The 16192-nt window shown below is 40.9% G+C and overlaps 1 pseudogene; it reads left to right on the top strand.

The window, feature by feature from the left end:
• The first annotated feature begins 526 nt into the window (after positions 1-526).
• On the top strand, positions 527-15197 carry LOC131309515 (probable linoleate 9S-lipoxygenase 5; annotated as a pseudogene).
• Positions 15198-16192: the final 995 nt, after the last annotated feature.

Below are 16192 nucleotides of genomic sequence, written 5' to 3'. Positions count from 1 at the left end.
TCAATAGCAAGAAGGTGCATCGCGGGTTGATTGCACGCTACGATGGTCCCTTTGAAGTTGTAAAGCGAGTGGGGAATGTTGCTTATCGTTTGAAATTGCCGGACAGGTTGAAAATTCATCCCACATTTCACGTCAGTTTTCTAAAGCCGTTCCATCCGGACTTGGTAAACGTGGGAAGAAAACAGGCTCAACGGGCTCCTCCAGTGATTCGGATGCAATTTGACAAGGGGGTGGACAAAATTCTGGATCATAAAACGGAAGGACAGAGCAAGAAAAATAGGAGAACCTCCTATTTGGTGAAGTGGAAGAGTAGGCCCGATTCGGAGGCTACGTGGGAGAAAGATGTGACTTTGTGGCAGTTCGAAAAGCAAGTTCAGGAATACCTACAAACCTTACCGACGAGGACGTCGGCCTCCTCTGGTGGGGGTGGTTTGTTAGCACCTTGATTTCCAAGGCTTGCTAAGCTTGGCTAGTGGTGGCACCTTGCACCCTAGCCAACCGGTGGAAACTAAGGCATGAGGCAGACATGTCTTTTCAAGGTGACCCGATGGTGTCGGTTGGTGTCGACACTAGTCCGTTAGGCAAGTGGCAGCTGGGATGCAAGTGATAGCCCGATGATTATTGGGGCATGGATGCTAAACGGGAAGCTAGCTTGTGGGACAATGCAATCAGAAAACGGCTAAGTATTTGGAGCTGGGTTGGATCACGAAATTGGCCAGGCAGACTTGAGTTGGCTCGGGCAAAACGGTTATTGACGGTTACTACATTCTGCACATGTTGCTGGCAGGCAGGGACAGGTGTCCCCAGCAGAATCGGGCAGTTAGTAGCAGTTATTGCCAGGCAGTTTTATTTTCCTATGTGCTGGCAGCTTGTGGCTGTGCCAGCACAACCCTAGGGCAGTTGGGGGTGTCAACTGCAGATCATGGGGCCACCCCATGATCCCATTTCACTTAGTGGCCACGTTTTATTGATTGTAGCCTTATAAAGGCACTGCATTTTCGAGTCTAAGGGAGAGGGATGTTCTGTCTAGTACTCTAAGTGTTTTCCTTGTATTGTCGGTGCAATAAAAGGTTGGGAACGGGTTCCTGTAAACGGTGTGCGTGCTAGACTTCATTCAAACTCGTGTGTGTGTGTTTTACTGTGGGCTGAGACCAAGTCTTGCTGGGAAACTTGGTGCCATCACGGGCAGAATCTTTAGGCGAAATTCAGCCCCGTGACACTAACCATGATTTCCCGAAAACAGAGGACAAGTCCGCATGGAGGACAGATGAAGAATTTGCGAGAGAAATGCTGGCTGGATTAAACCCTGTTGTCATCCGTCTTCTCCAAGTAAACTAAAATTTTCTTGTTGACGCATTTATCATTTATTTTATCCATTATTCAGCCAAAAAGTAACCAAAATAATATAAAAAAAAACTCACAAGCATATTTGTTATTAGATTTTCTTTAGTTTGAGAACTCTTGTGTACAGCTTATCTAAGAGGATTTACACCCTTCACCTTCAATTATAACAACCAGAAAACATATTTGCAGGAGTTCCCTCCAACTAGCAAGCTAAATCCCAACGATGAGGCCAGTTCAAAGACCAAGGAGTGCATAGAGAAAAACCTAGATGGGTTGACTTTAGAAGAGGTATTTTTCATGGAGCCACCATAATGGTGAAAATTTTCAACCAAACAGTTCATAAATGGAACACACAATATCATCTACCTTAATTTTCTTGAGATAGGCACTAAAGTGTCACAAGCCATTCACATTAGATTAGCACGATGCTCTGATGCCATACCTGAGCTGAAACTCGACTTCCACCAAGACATAAGCCACAAGGACACTCCTCTTCTTGAAAAATGATGGAACTTTGAAGCCACTAGCAATCGAGCTGAGCCTCCCTCACCTTGATGGAGATCAATTAGGAGAAGTTAGTGAAGTGTACACGCTGGCAGAACATGGAGCTGAAGGCACTGTTTGGCAGTTGGCTAAAGCTCATGTAAATGACTCTGGCTATCATCAGCTCATTTGCCACTGGTATGTATCTTTCAAGGAATCCAGCTCCATTTGTTTCAGCATACAAGTAAAATATTTTTCATGTAAAATGAGTTTGCAAATTGCAAATCACTTTTTTCCTTCTATCTTCCGTAGTTTGGTTGACCTACAGAAAAAAATAAGGAAAAAATCAATCTCACTGAAAGCATTGTAGTGAACAACAAAACATAAAACAAAACGTCAGCATTGCAAATACAATAAAACTGTGAATACGAATACTTCTTTTCTTTCTTTCGTTTTGGGTAAATGTGATTGTGAACATAAATACTTTTGTCAACACATAAACAGTAACATATATGTGCATAAGTACAGATAGACTAAAATCCTGATTGAACGTGATGGCTGCGAACAATGTACCCTCAAAAATCTATTAAAGAGGGTTAGCGCCTCAGTGGTCAATAACCCTGACATAAATACCTTATAGCCACAGAAACTTTAAGAAGAAACCAAGTCTCGCCATATCATGAAAATAAATCACTTCAAAAAATAGCCTACTCACTTTTGGTCCAACCAAACAAGGGGAAATCAGGGCAACATTAATAATATTGGAAAGCATTTTATGTCCAAACAAAACGAGCCTTCATTTGTAAATTTCATGGTCTAGTTTGTAATGGTTACCGTATCTTTGATTTTGTCTCAGGTTACACACCCATGCAGTAATTGAGCCATTTATGATTGCAACAAATAGGCAGCTATGTGTGCTTCACCCGATTCATAAGCTTTTGCATCCTCACTTCCGCGATACAATGAACATCAATGCACTCGCTAGACAGACTCTCATTAATGCTAGGGGACTACTTGAGAGAACAGTTTTCCGAGCAAACTGTGCCATGGAATGGTCCGCTGTCACATACAAGGACTGGGTTTTCCCAGGGCAAGCTCCCTGCTGATCTCATCAAGAGGTAGTCACATATAATAATAAATCACTTAGACATATATGTAAGCATTAAATCTGAAAAAGTTGATATCCAAATCAATGCAGAAGTTGTTTTGATTGATCTATGATCCTTAATTGCATTATAGATTATGATATGATTCATGTGAATCCACTGATATGTAATTTGTATGAACTAGATGTAAAAGTAATCAAAGATCCATCACTCAACAGGTTCAAAATTCAAAGCTTTAAATCGAAGTGATATGAATTCAACACATTATCCATTCATTTATAATATCGATTTTGCAAGTAGAAACGTGTTCCTAAAGTTGAATCCGTGAATCCGTTGAACAGTTTATCTAGCCGAGTTATACACATGGGTACATTGAGTTAACCCCCCAGATAGGAGTCAATTGTTTGGTTATTCAACTGAATCCTGAAATCGCAGCTATGTGTGTCATGTGTCGTAGGATTTTGACAATACAGATTCCAGAGTCCTGGAAACAAAACTCAGAACTTGGTGACTGATACAAATGATCTAAAGGCTCTAAACAAAGAAAAGTATCATTCATTCCCATATCCATCCTCATTGCTTACTAATTCTGCACTTTTACCTTTTTCATTGTGTAGAGGAGTGGCAGTTGAGGACCCAAAATATCCAAACGGCATATGCCTGCTAATAAAGGACTACCCATATGCTGTTGATGGCCTGGAAATTAGGTCTGCAATCAAAAAATGGGTTGAAGAGTATTGCTCCTTGTACTATAGCTCATATGACATGGTTGAAAAAGATTCTGAACTTCGATTGTGGTGGAATGAGATCCGGGAGAAAGGTCATGGTGGCACGAAATGCAGAATCTCAAAGAGCTAGTGGAAACGTGTACTACTATCATATGGATCGCTTATGCCCTCCATGCAGCGGTCAACTTTGGACAATACCCTTACGGAGGGTACCTTTCTAACCGACCCGCCATGAGCTGCCGGTTCATACCCAAACTGGGTTCTCTTGAATACGATGAGCTTGAGTCAAACCCAGACAAAGCTTTATTGAAAACAGTTACCCCTCAGCTGCAGAGCATCCTTGGCATTTCCCTGATTGAGATTCTGTCAAGGCATACTTCAGACGAGGTTTTCCTCCGACAGAGAGATACTCCTGAATGGACAGCAGACGAAAAAACGTTAAGATGCCTTTGGGAGATTTGGAACGAAGTTGGCAGAAATTGAGGAGGGAATTATGAAAGCTTTTGGGGCAAAAAAGGAGAGCCACCCAATTAGGTTTCTCTCTCTCACTTTGTAGTTATATGGACAAGAGTAAAAGTAAAAATATACCCCGAAGTAACAAATATATAACAAAGTGAACCCTAACTTAACACTCCCCCTCAAGTTGGTGCAAAGATATCTATCAAGCCCAACTTGAACACAATAGGATGAAAGATCTTACTACTAAGTCCCTTCGCAAATATATCAACTAACTGGTCCTCAGACCTTACAAACGGCATACATATCAAACCCTTACTTAGATTCTCCTTTATAAAATGCCGATTAATTTCTATATGCTTCGTTCAATCATGTTGCACAGGATTATGAGCAATATTTATAGCCGCTTTGTTATCACAATAAAGCTTCATAGGACCACCATCAGAGATCCCCAAATCCTTCAACAAGATTTGGAGTCACAAAAGCTCAAACATGCCATGAGCCATAACCCTATATTCAGCTTCTGCACTTGATCTAGCTACCACTGACTGCTTCTTACTGTGCCAAGTAACCAAATTCCCACCAAAAAAGGTGCAGTAGCCAGAAGTAGAGCGCCTATCATCCACTGAACTAGCCCAGTCTGCATCAATAAAGGCTTCCAACCTCAGGTGACCATGATTAAAGAACAAAATTCCTTTACATGGAGTTGATTTGAGATATCTCAAAATACGGTAAACTGCATCAAGGTGCACTGTACGTGGCTCATGCATAAATTGACTGACAACTTCAACGGCATATGTAATATCTGGTCTAGTATGAGATAAGTATATCAGACGGCCCACAAGCCTCAATGGGAGATTCTGCAGGTTTGCATCCCAACATACCTGTTTCTTCCAAAAGATTAAGAATATACTTCCTTTGGGAGATAAAAATACCTTTATCAGATCGGACCACCTCCATCCCAAGAAAGTATCTCCAAGATCCCATGTCTTTAATCTTAAACTCTTGAGCAAGATGAGCTTTAAGACTAAGTATGTTATTTCATCAACATCATTGCCTATCATGATTATGTCATCCACAGACAATAAGAATAGTAATCTTATCATTACCTCCCTTGATGAACATAGTATGATCTACATGACTCTGCCTATATCCAAATCTCTACATAGCTTTGAGAAATCTGTCAAACCAAGCTCTAGGTGACTGCTTTAATCCATAGAGAGCCTTTCTCAATTTACACACCTTCTCTTCAGTAACAGAGGAAGAGAAACCTGGTGGTATATCCATATACACTTCTTATTTGAAGTCACCATGAAGAAATGCATTGTTTACATCAAATTGTTGAAGAGGCCAATTCAAAATAGCAGCACAAGAGAGCAAAGTCCGAATATAGTTCATCTTTGCTACTGGAGCAAAGGTTTCCTCATAGTTGATACTGTATGTCTGATTAAAGCCCTTGGCAACAAGTCTTGCTTTGTATTTCTCAACTGTTCCATCTGCTTTATGTTTTACTGTGAACACCCATTTACAACCCACTGATTTCTTTCCCTTCGGAGGAAACACTAGTTCCTAGGTGCCATTTTTTTTCAAAGCTATCATCTCCTCTACCATAGCTTCTTTCCACTTAGGTATTATAAGTGCTTCCTTCCAATTTTGTGGAATAGATATGGAAGAGAGAGAGGAAACAAATGCACGATACAAAAGGGATAAACAAGCATATGAAACAAACTGTGAGATGAGATGTTAGTACATGTTCTAACTCTTTTTCTAAGAGCAATAGGAGCATCAAGATCATCAGAAATAAGAAGGGATGGTTCATTACCAGATGAGTCAGCCAAAGAATCAGAAACTGGAATTGAAGCTGGAGTAGGTGATAGTAATTGGCAAGGTGGTATCGCACAGGCAAGCTATCCCTTTTTCCGTCGAGAAAACTTCTGCAAGTTAGGCAACCTATGCGGATAAAGCCTATCGTCATCAACATCTCTGCCACTCATGTCATGTTCTGCTCTTTCTTCAGATATAGGTTCTTTCTTAGAGTTTTCCTTCTCCCCCTCACCATAACTATGTATTGGTAAGTAAGACCATGACTCTTGATTATGGGATGTCAACATCTCTTCCTCTATATTATTCTCCCCCTGAAGAGATGTAATGGAGAGAGGGTAAAAAGAAGTTGTTTCCCAAAAAGTGACATCCATAGAAACAAAATGTTTACGAGAGTGAGGGTCATAGCATTTGTATCCCTTTTGGGTAGGCGAATAGCTGAGGAAAATGCATTTACGAGCCTTGGGATCTAACTTGCCACCAGGATGTTTAGGAGCTTGGACAAAACATACGCAACCAAAAACTTTGGATAGAAGGGAAGAGATCGAAGAACTATGAGGAAGAAACTGGAGGAATTTTAAATTGAAGAACACTGGATGGCATGCGATTGATAAGATAAGCTGCAATAAGAATAGATTTGCCCCAATAAAATTTTGGAACATTCATAGTGAACAAGCGAGAACGGGCTACCTCAACAAGGTGAAGATTTTTGCGTTCTGCAAACCCATTCTGTGGTGGAGTGCCAACACAAGTTGTTTGAAAAAGAATGCCATACTCACTAAGATATGCCCGAAAATGCCCATCAAGGTACTCAATCCCATTATCACTATGAAGGATTTTAATGTTGGTGTCAAATTTAGTACAAACCATCTGATGAAAAGATTTAAAGCATGAAAAAACTTCATTTTTGAAACGAAGTAAATACACCCATGTGACACGAGAATAACAGTTAATAAAAAAATGACAAACCATCAATAACCAGAAATAGAAGAAATCGGGGACGGACCCTAACATCAGAATGAATTACTGTAAAAGGGGAATCACTTCTTTGATTAACAGGAGCATAAAAAGAGTGCTTGTATTTAGTCAGCTCACAAGCTTCACAAAAAAACTGACTCCTAGTACATTACTTAGTTAAAGTAGGAATTTTTTTTTCTAAAATCCCAAAAGATGGGTGACCCAATCTACGATGCCATTGATGCAATAAAGGAAGAGCTGAACTCGTATCTGCTTCAAGAACTTGACCCAATGACAATGGTGTAAAAGATGGATGAGGTGCAGATCCAAAAAGTATAGACCACCATGAGCTTTACCACTGTCAATCATTCTCCCCGTATCCAGCTCCTAAAAGACATAATGTATAGGGAAAAATGTCACGGAGCAATTCAAGGAATGGGTAAGTGTTAGATTATTGAATTAGTTCGTTGTACGGAGTTTCATTATTTATCCTTAGTATGTAAATAGTTAATTAGTTAGGACCTCATTGTAATTGTTGTATCTTGCGTTGTATATATACCCAGTTTAATGAAAGTTACCCTAATTTTGGATTTTCCACAAATCGATACTGTCGTCTCTCAACTTTACATGGTATCAGAGCAGAGATCCTAACCCTAATGTGGGATTTTCCTTGCACAACCGATGAACAGTGTATCAACCGATGAACAGCTGATGGTATCATAACAGTGTCGCGTGAACAGTACCGGTAAACAGTAGCATTCTGCTATATCAACCAGTTTTAGCCCTATTTGCCACTCAAATTTGAAACCTAGAGTTCACCGACAGTCTTTTGGCCCTGTTCGGACCTCCGACCACTACTTTCCGGCGTCGTCTTCCCTCACCAGAGCTCGCCGGAGTTTTCCAAGTCGTTTCACATTCAGGTCAGGTACTTTCAGGCTTCCGCTGCTGCTATTTGAGTTCGACCGAGTCAGTTTGAGTTGACCCAGTGAGTTTGGGCACCTTTTCTGCAATTTCTGGGTTAGTCTTCTCTTGTTTGCTGCTGGTTGTAGCGTTTTGGCATTTTTTAGTCGATTGTTACTACTATCTCTGGTTATTGGTGGTTGATTGTTCGTGGATTGTTGAAGTTTGAGGCCCCAATTGATTGGGTATTGCTTATTTTGAGTTGATTCCCTTGATTGGAGTTGTTTTTGGGAATTATTATTGTCTGGTATTTGTTCACTACCTTCTGTTGATATGGCAGGTAATCCCAACCATGTTCCAACTGGCCCTCTTTCTTGGGAGGAGATACAAGCTCTCAGGCGCCTACTGGCTAGGCTTGATACTCCATCCACTATAGCTCCTACCTCCACTGCAGCTTTCTCTACAAGTATTCCAGCTAATGCATCTTCTTTTCCGTGGATCATAGATTCTGGTGCCACAGATCATATGACAGGTCGTTCTTCATTTTTCGACTCCTACTCTACATATTCTAGTAAGGATAAGGTTCGAGTGGCAGATGGATCCCTATTTGGTGTTATTTCAGGGAAAGGTTCCATTCGCTGCTCTCCAACCCTTCCTCTTTCTTCAGTTCTTCATGTGCCAAATTTTCCTACTAATCTTCTCTCCGTTAGTAGTCTTACACAATCCTTAAATTGCTCAGTAACCTTTTTTCCTACACATTGTGTCTTTCAGGAACTGGGTACAGGAAAGGTGATTGGCAGTGGTAGATCATGTGATGGCCTTTATTATCTGGAGTCTACTCCTCGTCCGTCTCCTTCACCCATGCCAAGTGGTCTGGCTTTGCAGGTAGATACGAGTCCAAGTCTCTCCATGTTACATCAGTGGCACCATAGATTGGGTCATCCATCTTATGGGATTTTAGAAAAACTTTTTCCTAATCTAACTAAACATTGTCATCGGAGTCAGTTTTTTTGTGAAGCCTGTGAGCTTGGAAAACATAAGCGTTCTTTTTATGTACTTATTAACAAAAGAAGTGAGTCCCCGTTTATGATTATTCACACTGATGTCTGGGGGCCCTCTCCTGTTACTTCTCTTAAGGGGTATCGTTGGTTTATCACTTTTATCGACTGTTATTCTCGTGCTACTTGTGTGTTTTTACTTAAATCAAAGAGTGAAGTTTTTTCTTGTTTTCGATCTTTTCATGCGATGGTGAGTACTCAGTTTAATGCAAAAATTAAAATTCTCGGTAGTGATAATGGCACTGAGTATATTGATAAAGGTTTTAGGGCTTTTCTTGATGAGCGTGGTATTCTGTTTCAGACGACTTGTGTTGACAGTCCACAACAAAATGGAGTTGCTGAACGCAAGAATCGTCATTTGGCTGAGGTTGCTCGGTCTCTTTTGTTTACCATGAATGTTCCAAAATTCTTATGGGGAGAAGCCATTTTAACTGCCGCTTATCTTATCAATCGTATGCCATCCAGTGTTCTCAACTTCAGGACTCCCATAGAGTGTCTTCCTAGCAGTTATCATGCTATCGCTATTCCCCCTAGAGTTTTTGGTTGTGTGCGCTTTGTCCATACACCCCACCCCTCCGGGGGTAAGTTGGGTCATAAAGCCCATAAATGTATTTTTGTTGGATACTCTCCTACCCAGAAGGGCTACAAGTGTTATGATTCACATTCTAGAAAGTTTTTAGTCTCCATGGATGTCACTTTTTGGGAAAGAGAATCTTTTTATTCCCTCTCCAAGTCATCTCTTCAGGGGGAGTCTAATCAGGAGGAAGAGATGTTTACTATATATAATCATAGTGAGGGGGAGCACCTATTTTATAATCATGTTGAGGGAGAGAAAGAAACAGTATCTGCTGAAGAGGCAACACATGTCATGGGTGAGACACTAATGGACTTCCAGCACGGTTGCAAGGTAACTTGAAGACCTATGCTAGACAGAAAGATAGGAAGTCCTCCCATGTGATACCGCTCTGTCAATCACCGTTGCCTACTCCAGTTCCAGACTCCCCAGCTGACTCATCTGGTAATGATTCTCCTCCTGTTAATGATTCTCCTCTCTCAGCTGACTCATCTAGTAGTGATTCTTCTCTTATTGAACCTCCTGTTATTGATGATCTTCCTATTGCTATTCGAAAAGAGAAAAGATCATGTACTCTACATCCTATCTCCCAATTTGTGTCTTATGATCGTTTATCTCCTTCATATTATGCCTTTGTTTCGTCGCTTTCCTCTATATCTATTCTACAGAATTGGAAGGATGCGTTTGTCATACCCGAATGGAAAAGAGCTATGGTAGAAGAGATGACAGCTTTGAAAAAGAATGGCACTTGGGAGCTAGTACCACTTCCTAGAGGAAAGAAATCAGTGGGATGTAAGTGGGTATTTACTGTTAAACAGAATGTAGATGGTACAATTGATAGATACAAAGCTAGATTGGTCGCCAGAGGGTTCACTCAAACCTACGGTATTGACTATGAGGAGACATTTGCTCCAGTAGCAAAAATGAATTCTGTGCGAACTCTACTTTCCTGTGCAGCTAACCTGAATTGGCCACTTCAACAGTTTGATGTAAAAAATGCATTCCTCCACGGTGATCTGAATGAGGAAGTGTATATGGATATTCCACCAGGTTTTTCTTCCGCTGCAAGTGAGGGAAAGGTGTGCAAATTGAAGAAGGCATTGTATGGTTTGAAGCAGTCACCTAGGGCTTGGTTTGGCAGATTCTCAAAGGCCATGCTGAGTTTCGGCTACAAACAGAGCCATGCTGACCATACTCTATTCATTAAGAGGAGTGATGGTAAGATTGATGTCCTTATTGTTTATGTTGATGATATAATAATGACAGGTGACGATATGAATGAAATTCATAATTTGAAGTCTCGACTTGGCCAAGAATTTGAGATTAAGGACTTGGGAGCGATGAGATACTTCCTTGGAATGGAAGTGGCAAGATCAGATAGAGGTATTTTTATCTCTCAACGAAAATATATTCTTGATCTTTTGGAAGAAACAGGCATGTTGGGTTGTAAACCTGCAGATTCTCCTATTGAGCTAAATCATCACTTGAGTGGAGATATGGGCGAACGTACTGATAAGGAGAGGTATCAGCGACTTATTGGGCGATTGATATATTTAGCTCACACCCGGCCAGACATTACCTATGCAGTGGGTGTAGTTAGCCAATTTATGCACGATCCTCGTATTTCACACCTGGATGCAGTTTATCGTATTTTGAGGTATCTCAAATCAGCTCCAGGAAGAGGAATTCTGTTCTCTAATCATGGTCATTTACGGTTGGAGGCTTACACTGATGCTGACTGGGCTGGTTCTGTGGATGATAGACGCTCTACCTCTGGCTATTGTACCTTTATTGGAGGGAATTTGGTTACTTGGCGAAGTAAAAAGCAATCAGTGGTTGCTAGATCTAGCGCAGAGGCAGAGTACAGAGCCATGGCTCATGGTGTTTGCGAGCTCTTGTGGCTCCAAACCTTGTTGCGTGATTTGGGTTTCATTGACAGTGGTCCCATGAAACTCTACTATGATAATAAGGCTGCTATAAACATTGCTCATAATCCTGTTCAACATGATAGAACGAAGCATATTGAGATTGACAGACACTTCATCAAGGAGAAACTGAGCGAAGGTTCGATATGTATGCCTTTTGTGAGATCTAGAGATCAGTTGGCTGATATATTCACAAAGGGACTTGGTAGCAAGAGTTTCCACCCTATTGCATTCAAGTTGGGCTTGATTGATATCTTCGCACCAACTTGAGGGGGAGTGTTAGATTATCGAATTAGTTCGTTGTACGGAGTTTCATTATTTATCCTTAGTATGTAAATAGTTAATTAGTTAGGACCTCATTGTAATTGTTGTATCTTGCGTTGTATATATACCCAGTTTAATGAAAGTTACCCTAATTTTGGGTTTTCCACAAATCGATACTGTCGTCTCTCAACATTACAGTAAGACTACTAACAAAGAGAAGGTTAGTAAAAAAATTTGGAACATGGAGAACTGAAGAAAGAGAAATAGTTGGGGAGTAGCGAATGGAACATTTCCCAGATATAGCAAATAGGGAACCATCAGCTACTCTGACCTTATCCTTACCAAAACATGAAGACTATGAGTCAAAAAAGGATGAACAACCAGTCATATGATCTGTGGTACCAGAACCTATTATCCAAGGAAGAGAGGAGGAAGCAGTAGATCCACTAGCTGGGATACTTGTGTGAGCAAAGTACGAGGATGTAGTGGAAGTAGAAGTTGTGGAAGATGGAGAATCAAGCCTAGCCATTAGGCTCTTGAGAGTCTGTAACTCCCCCTAAGAAAGAGAACCACCACTTTAGGAAGTATTAGGCACGGGAACTTGCAAACGAGCACCAATAGGGTCAGACAACATGTCAACAGTGAACTCCGAAACATGTGCATGAGTACGCACAGGCCACCACCTCGACCACTGCCTCGTCCACGAGAGAGAACCATTGAACTTCCAACAAAATTCCTTCGTATGCCTGGTTTTGTTGCAATAGTCATAGCGGAACAATACCATATCAACTGAGCCATTTTTATCACCAAGCTGACCCTGGGTAGACTTACCATCCCGTGGAGGGGGAATGGCAACTAAGGCAGAGCGATCCGGAATGGGAGGATGAACCATCGCACTCCGTCTACTCTCCTTTTGTTGAACACATGCATTGGCCTCTCCTAGAGTAGGAAAAGGAACCCGGCCTTGCACCTGCACTCGAATCTAATCATATTCTATGTCAAGGCCAGCAAGAAAATCATAAATGCGCTCCTTCTCCACCATCTGGTGAAATGTAGTGGCATCAGCAATGCAAACAGCTTGAAAAGCTTGATATTAATCAAGTTCTTGCCGCACTCCACTCAACTTAGCATAATATATAGCAAGGGATCGATTGTGTTGATCCAATTCCCTAAGTCTCTTCCTTAACTCAAAAGTTTGAGCATCATTACCCTTCCAGGAATAGGTTTGTGCCACAGTAATCCAAACCTTATATGGAGTGTCCAGAAGCAAGAAGGTATGATGAATAGTAGGTATCATAGTGTTGAATAACCAAGTCATAGCCAAAGCATTCTGTGACGTCCAAGTCTCAAGTTTTGGTCCAGCATTTGTTGGTTGTGTAACAGGGCCTGCAGGCCGTAATGGCCAAGGTAAAAGAGCGGGACCAAAGCAAATAATTGGTACCATCCAACTTAATTTGACAAATATCAAGAGGAGAGTTATCTAGAGTCCCAACACGACTAAACTCATCCTTTGTACTAGCAGAAGTAATTTTTAGATCCCTCAACATATCAATGGAAAGCAAGTAACCCTAATAAAGGCTGAATAGGAGACAAAGGAGCCACCAGATCAGATGCTGAATATCAGAGATCAAAATAAACCCTAACAAAGGCTCCAATAACTCCTATCAGTTCATGATACCACCTGACCCAGTACCAAATACACAGAGCAAATCCCAAACAGTTCCAAAACCACAAAACAGGAGCCGAAATACCTGAGGGATGCTAACCCAGTACAAAAACGACTGAAAATAAAGTCGCCGGAGGTCAGAAAGTGGTCGTCGGTGGCCAGCGAGTGCTGACGAGTGTTGGGTGAAGCTGATTGGTGGTCGTCGGTGATACCCAGTGTTTCAAATGACGAAAGGTGCACCATCCCTTGGGGCTTTAGTGCAAGGTGCGCGCTTTATTGACGCAAAGCACAATTTTTTTTTTTCTTCGCAACGAGGCAAATTTTATTAGAACAAGTTTCCAACACAAACAAACACTTGTAAAACTTTCAAATGTCATAAAACATAACATGTCAATGGTTAAACGTAAGTATCAAACACTAAACATAACATATCATCAATAAAAAGCTAACATAATAATGTTTAGCCTTAGTGACATAACATAAGGATTAAAGGCAATAAAATCTAGAGGCATATAGAGACGTGGAAGGGACAAAAATTTCAATTTCGATTTTCTACAACCTAACTAATCTGAAATTTTGATTTTCTGTTATGACAAAAAAAAACCAGAGACGTGGGAGAAGAAGAATAAAAAAAAAAAATCAGAGACGTGAAAAGAAGGAGGAGGTGGAGGAGGAGAAGGAGGAGCTTACCTGGAGCTGCTACCTCTCGATCGAACGGGAGGAGAAGAAAAGGAGCAGAAGCTGCTGTCGTTGAAGCTGCTTTGCTGGGTATGATTGATTAGGGTTGAAATCGACTTAAAAGAAAGAGTTATTCAGTGCATCGCGAACATGTTATGTATGGGTGAGAGCCGTCAGATCTGATTTTTGGCTCATAGATGAAAGACGCGCAAGTCAACGCTTTGCGCCATGGCACGCGCCTTTCGCACGCCTTAGGGTTCCGCGCTATAGCCCACATCTTCTAAGCACATGCCTTGCGCTTTGTGCTATATAGCGCCTTTGTGCGCTTTTTAAAACACTGGTGATACCAGAAGGCTTGAAACAAGTCAGAAATGAACAGGGTCAATCCTGTCGAGGAAAAGAGGAGCTGTTGGTTGCCTGATTCCAGTCTCCTAGGTCGATCGACTAGGCTGATAAGGTTGATCGACGAGGGTGAACAAGAGTGGATCGACATGCTCTAATACCACGAAAGCCTTTGAGGGGAAAAGGAGTGCCACCCAATTAGGTTTCTCTCTCACACTTTGTATTTACAGAAAGTCTATGGGTACAGAAATTTGGTACAGATTTTGTACATAGATTTTTCGTGGGGCCCACTACGGGTCCAACACAAATGATCCGAGCCGTTCACTAAATGTAAAACATTTTTTCAAGGGCTCTCGCAAAAATTCAGCTCAATTTGATACTTATAGATATTCGATCCAATCATCTAATTTTTTCATTTAGATTTCAGGATATGAAAAAGTTAGATGATTGGATCGAATATCTATAAGTATCAGATTGAACTAAATTTGTGCGAGAGCCCTTGAAAAAATGTTTTACATTTAGTGAACGGCTTGGATCATTTGTGTGAGACCCGTGGTGGGCCCCACGAAAAATCTATGTACAAAATCTATACCAAAATTCTGTACCAATAGACTTTCTGTTGTACTTATATGGACAAGAGTAAAAGTATAAATAGTATACCCTTAAGTAACAAATACATAACAAAGTGAACCCTAACTTAACAATTTATAGGGATGAACAGTGATGAGAATTGGAAGAACAGGGTTGGACCAGCCAAGATGCCTTACACACTGATATTTCCAAGGAGTGACGTTGGACTTACCGGCAAGGGGGTTCCTAACAGTGTCTCAATCTGAGATTTTTTATTCGGGATCTTATCACTATGTTCTTAGCTGTAGTATATTTTACAATACCAATAAGTGGTCATCAGAAAGAGTGTCAAAATTCACCATTAGTACCTCATTTATATCTTGTCATAGGATAACTGATTAAGGACCAAGCGCAAGAAAACATGTTAAAAGGTAGTAGTTCTTTTATGAGTAATTGGTCAATAAATAGCCCTTCAAAATTTACTTTCGAAATAACCAGCAGTTGGAGTTGCAGGTTCAGTTAGTCAAGCCTACCTGGTGAAAGAACTTTAGTAGATCCATTTACGTAGCTCGCTGGAAGCTAAGTCTTATAGCCCACAGACCACTTTTGCCGGGAGAGTCATTCCCACTGTTAAATTTCTTTGTTCACAACTCTAAGCTCGCCCAAGATCAAAGAGGTAGCAGGTAGGCAAACTTTCCCTAAAGTTTTAGGAAGAGGATGATTCCTTGACTCAACTGCAGCATAGATCCCAGATGGATAGCACCTGCCACTGCATCTCAAAAAGGTCGTGCACGTGAAGTTTATATTTCATGTTAATAATAAGCAGACAATGCTGTGATGGGAATCAGGGATTGATGAGCACCTAAGCCAAGGAGACATAAGTGCTATTTAGACCTGTTTGTTTGTCGGGATTAAAATGTTGGATTGGATCATAAATCCAAACACACTCGTTTGGTTAGCGTTAAGTTACCAATTGTCCCATAAGCTTAAGCAATTAGGAAATGGGCCCAACAATGTATATTAAGCTTTTCAACATGCCCTCACATACAACCCCGTTTTGCATGTGGAGATGAAGATACGACTATATAAAAGCAAAACAGAATACGAAACGGAGAAGCAGACTGCAAATGCAGAGAAAATGCAAATCACAAGACTTGAATCTAAGATCTCTCTCAACCTGAGCTCTGTAACATGTTAAGTTACCAATTATCTCAAAAGCATAAGCTATTAGGAAAAAAACCTAACAATGTATACCAAGCTATTCAACGGTAAGAACTTTTGTGCTCATGATCTATATCCGTCAGATGTAAAATCCAAAAA

Source organism: Rhododendron vialii, chromosome 12a, assembly GCF_030253575.1.
Source record: "Rhododendron vialii isolate Sample 1 chromosome 12a, ASM3025357v1".
Classification (NCBI taxonomy): domain Eukaryota; kingdom Viridiplantae; phylum Streptophyta; class Magnoliopsida; order Ericales; family Ericaceae; genus Rhododendron; species Rhododendron vialii.
Note: the sequence above shows the minus strand (reverse complement) of the source record. Positions and strands in the feature narration are given on the sequence as shown.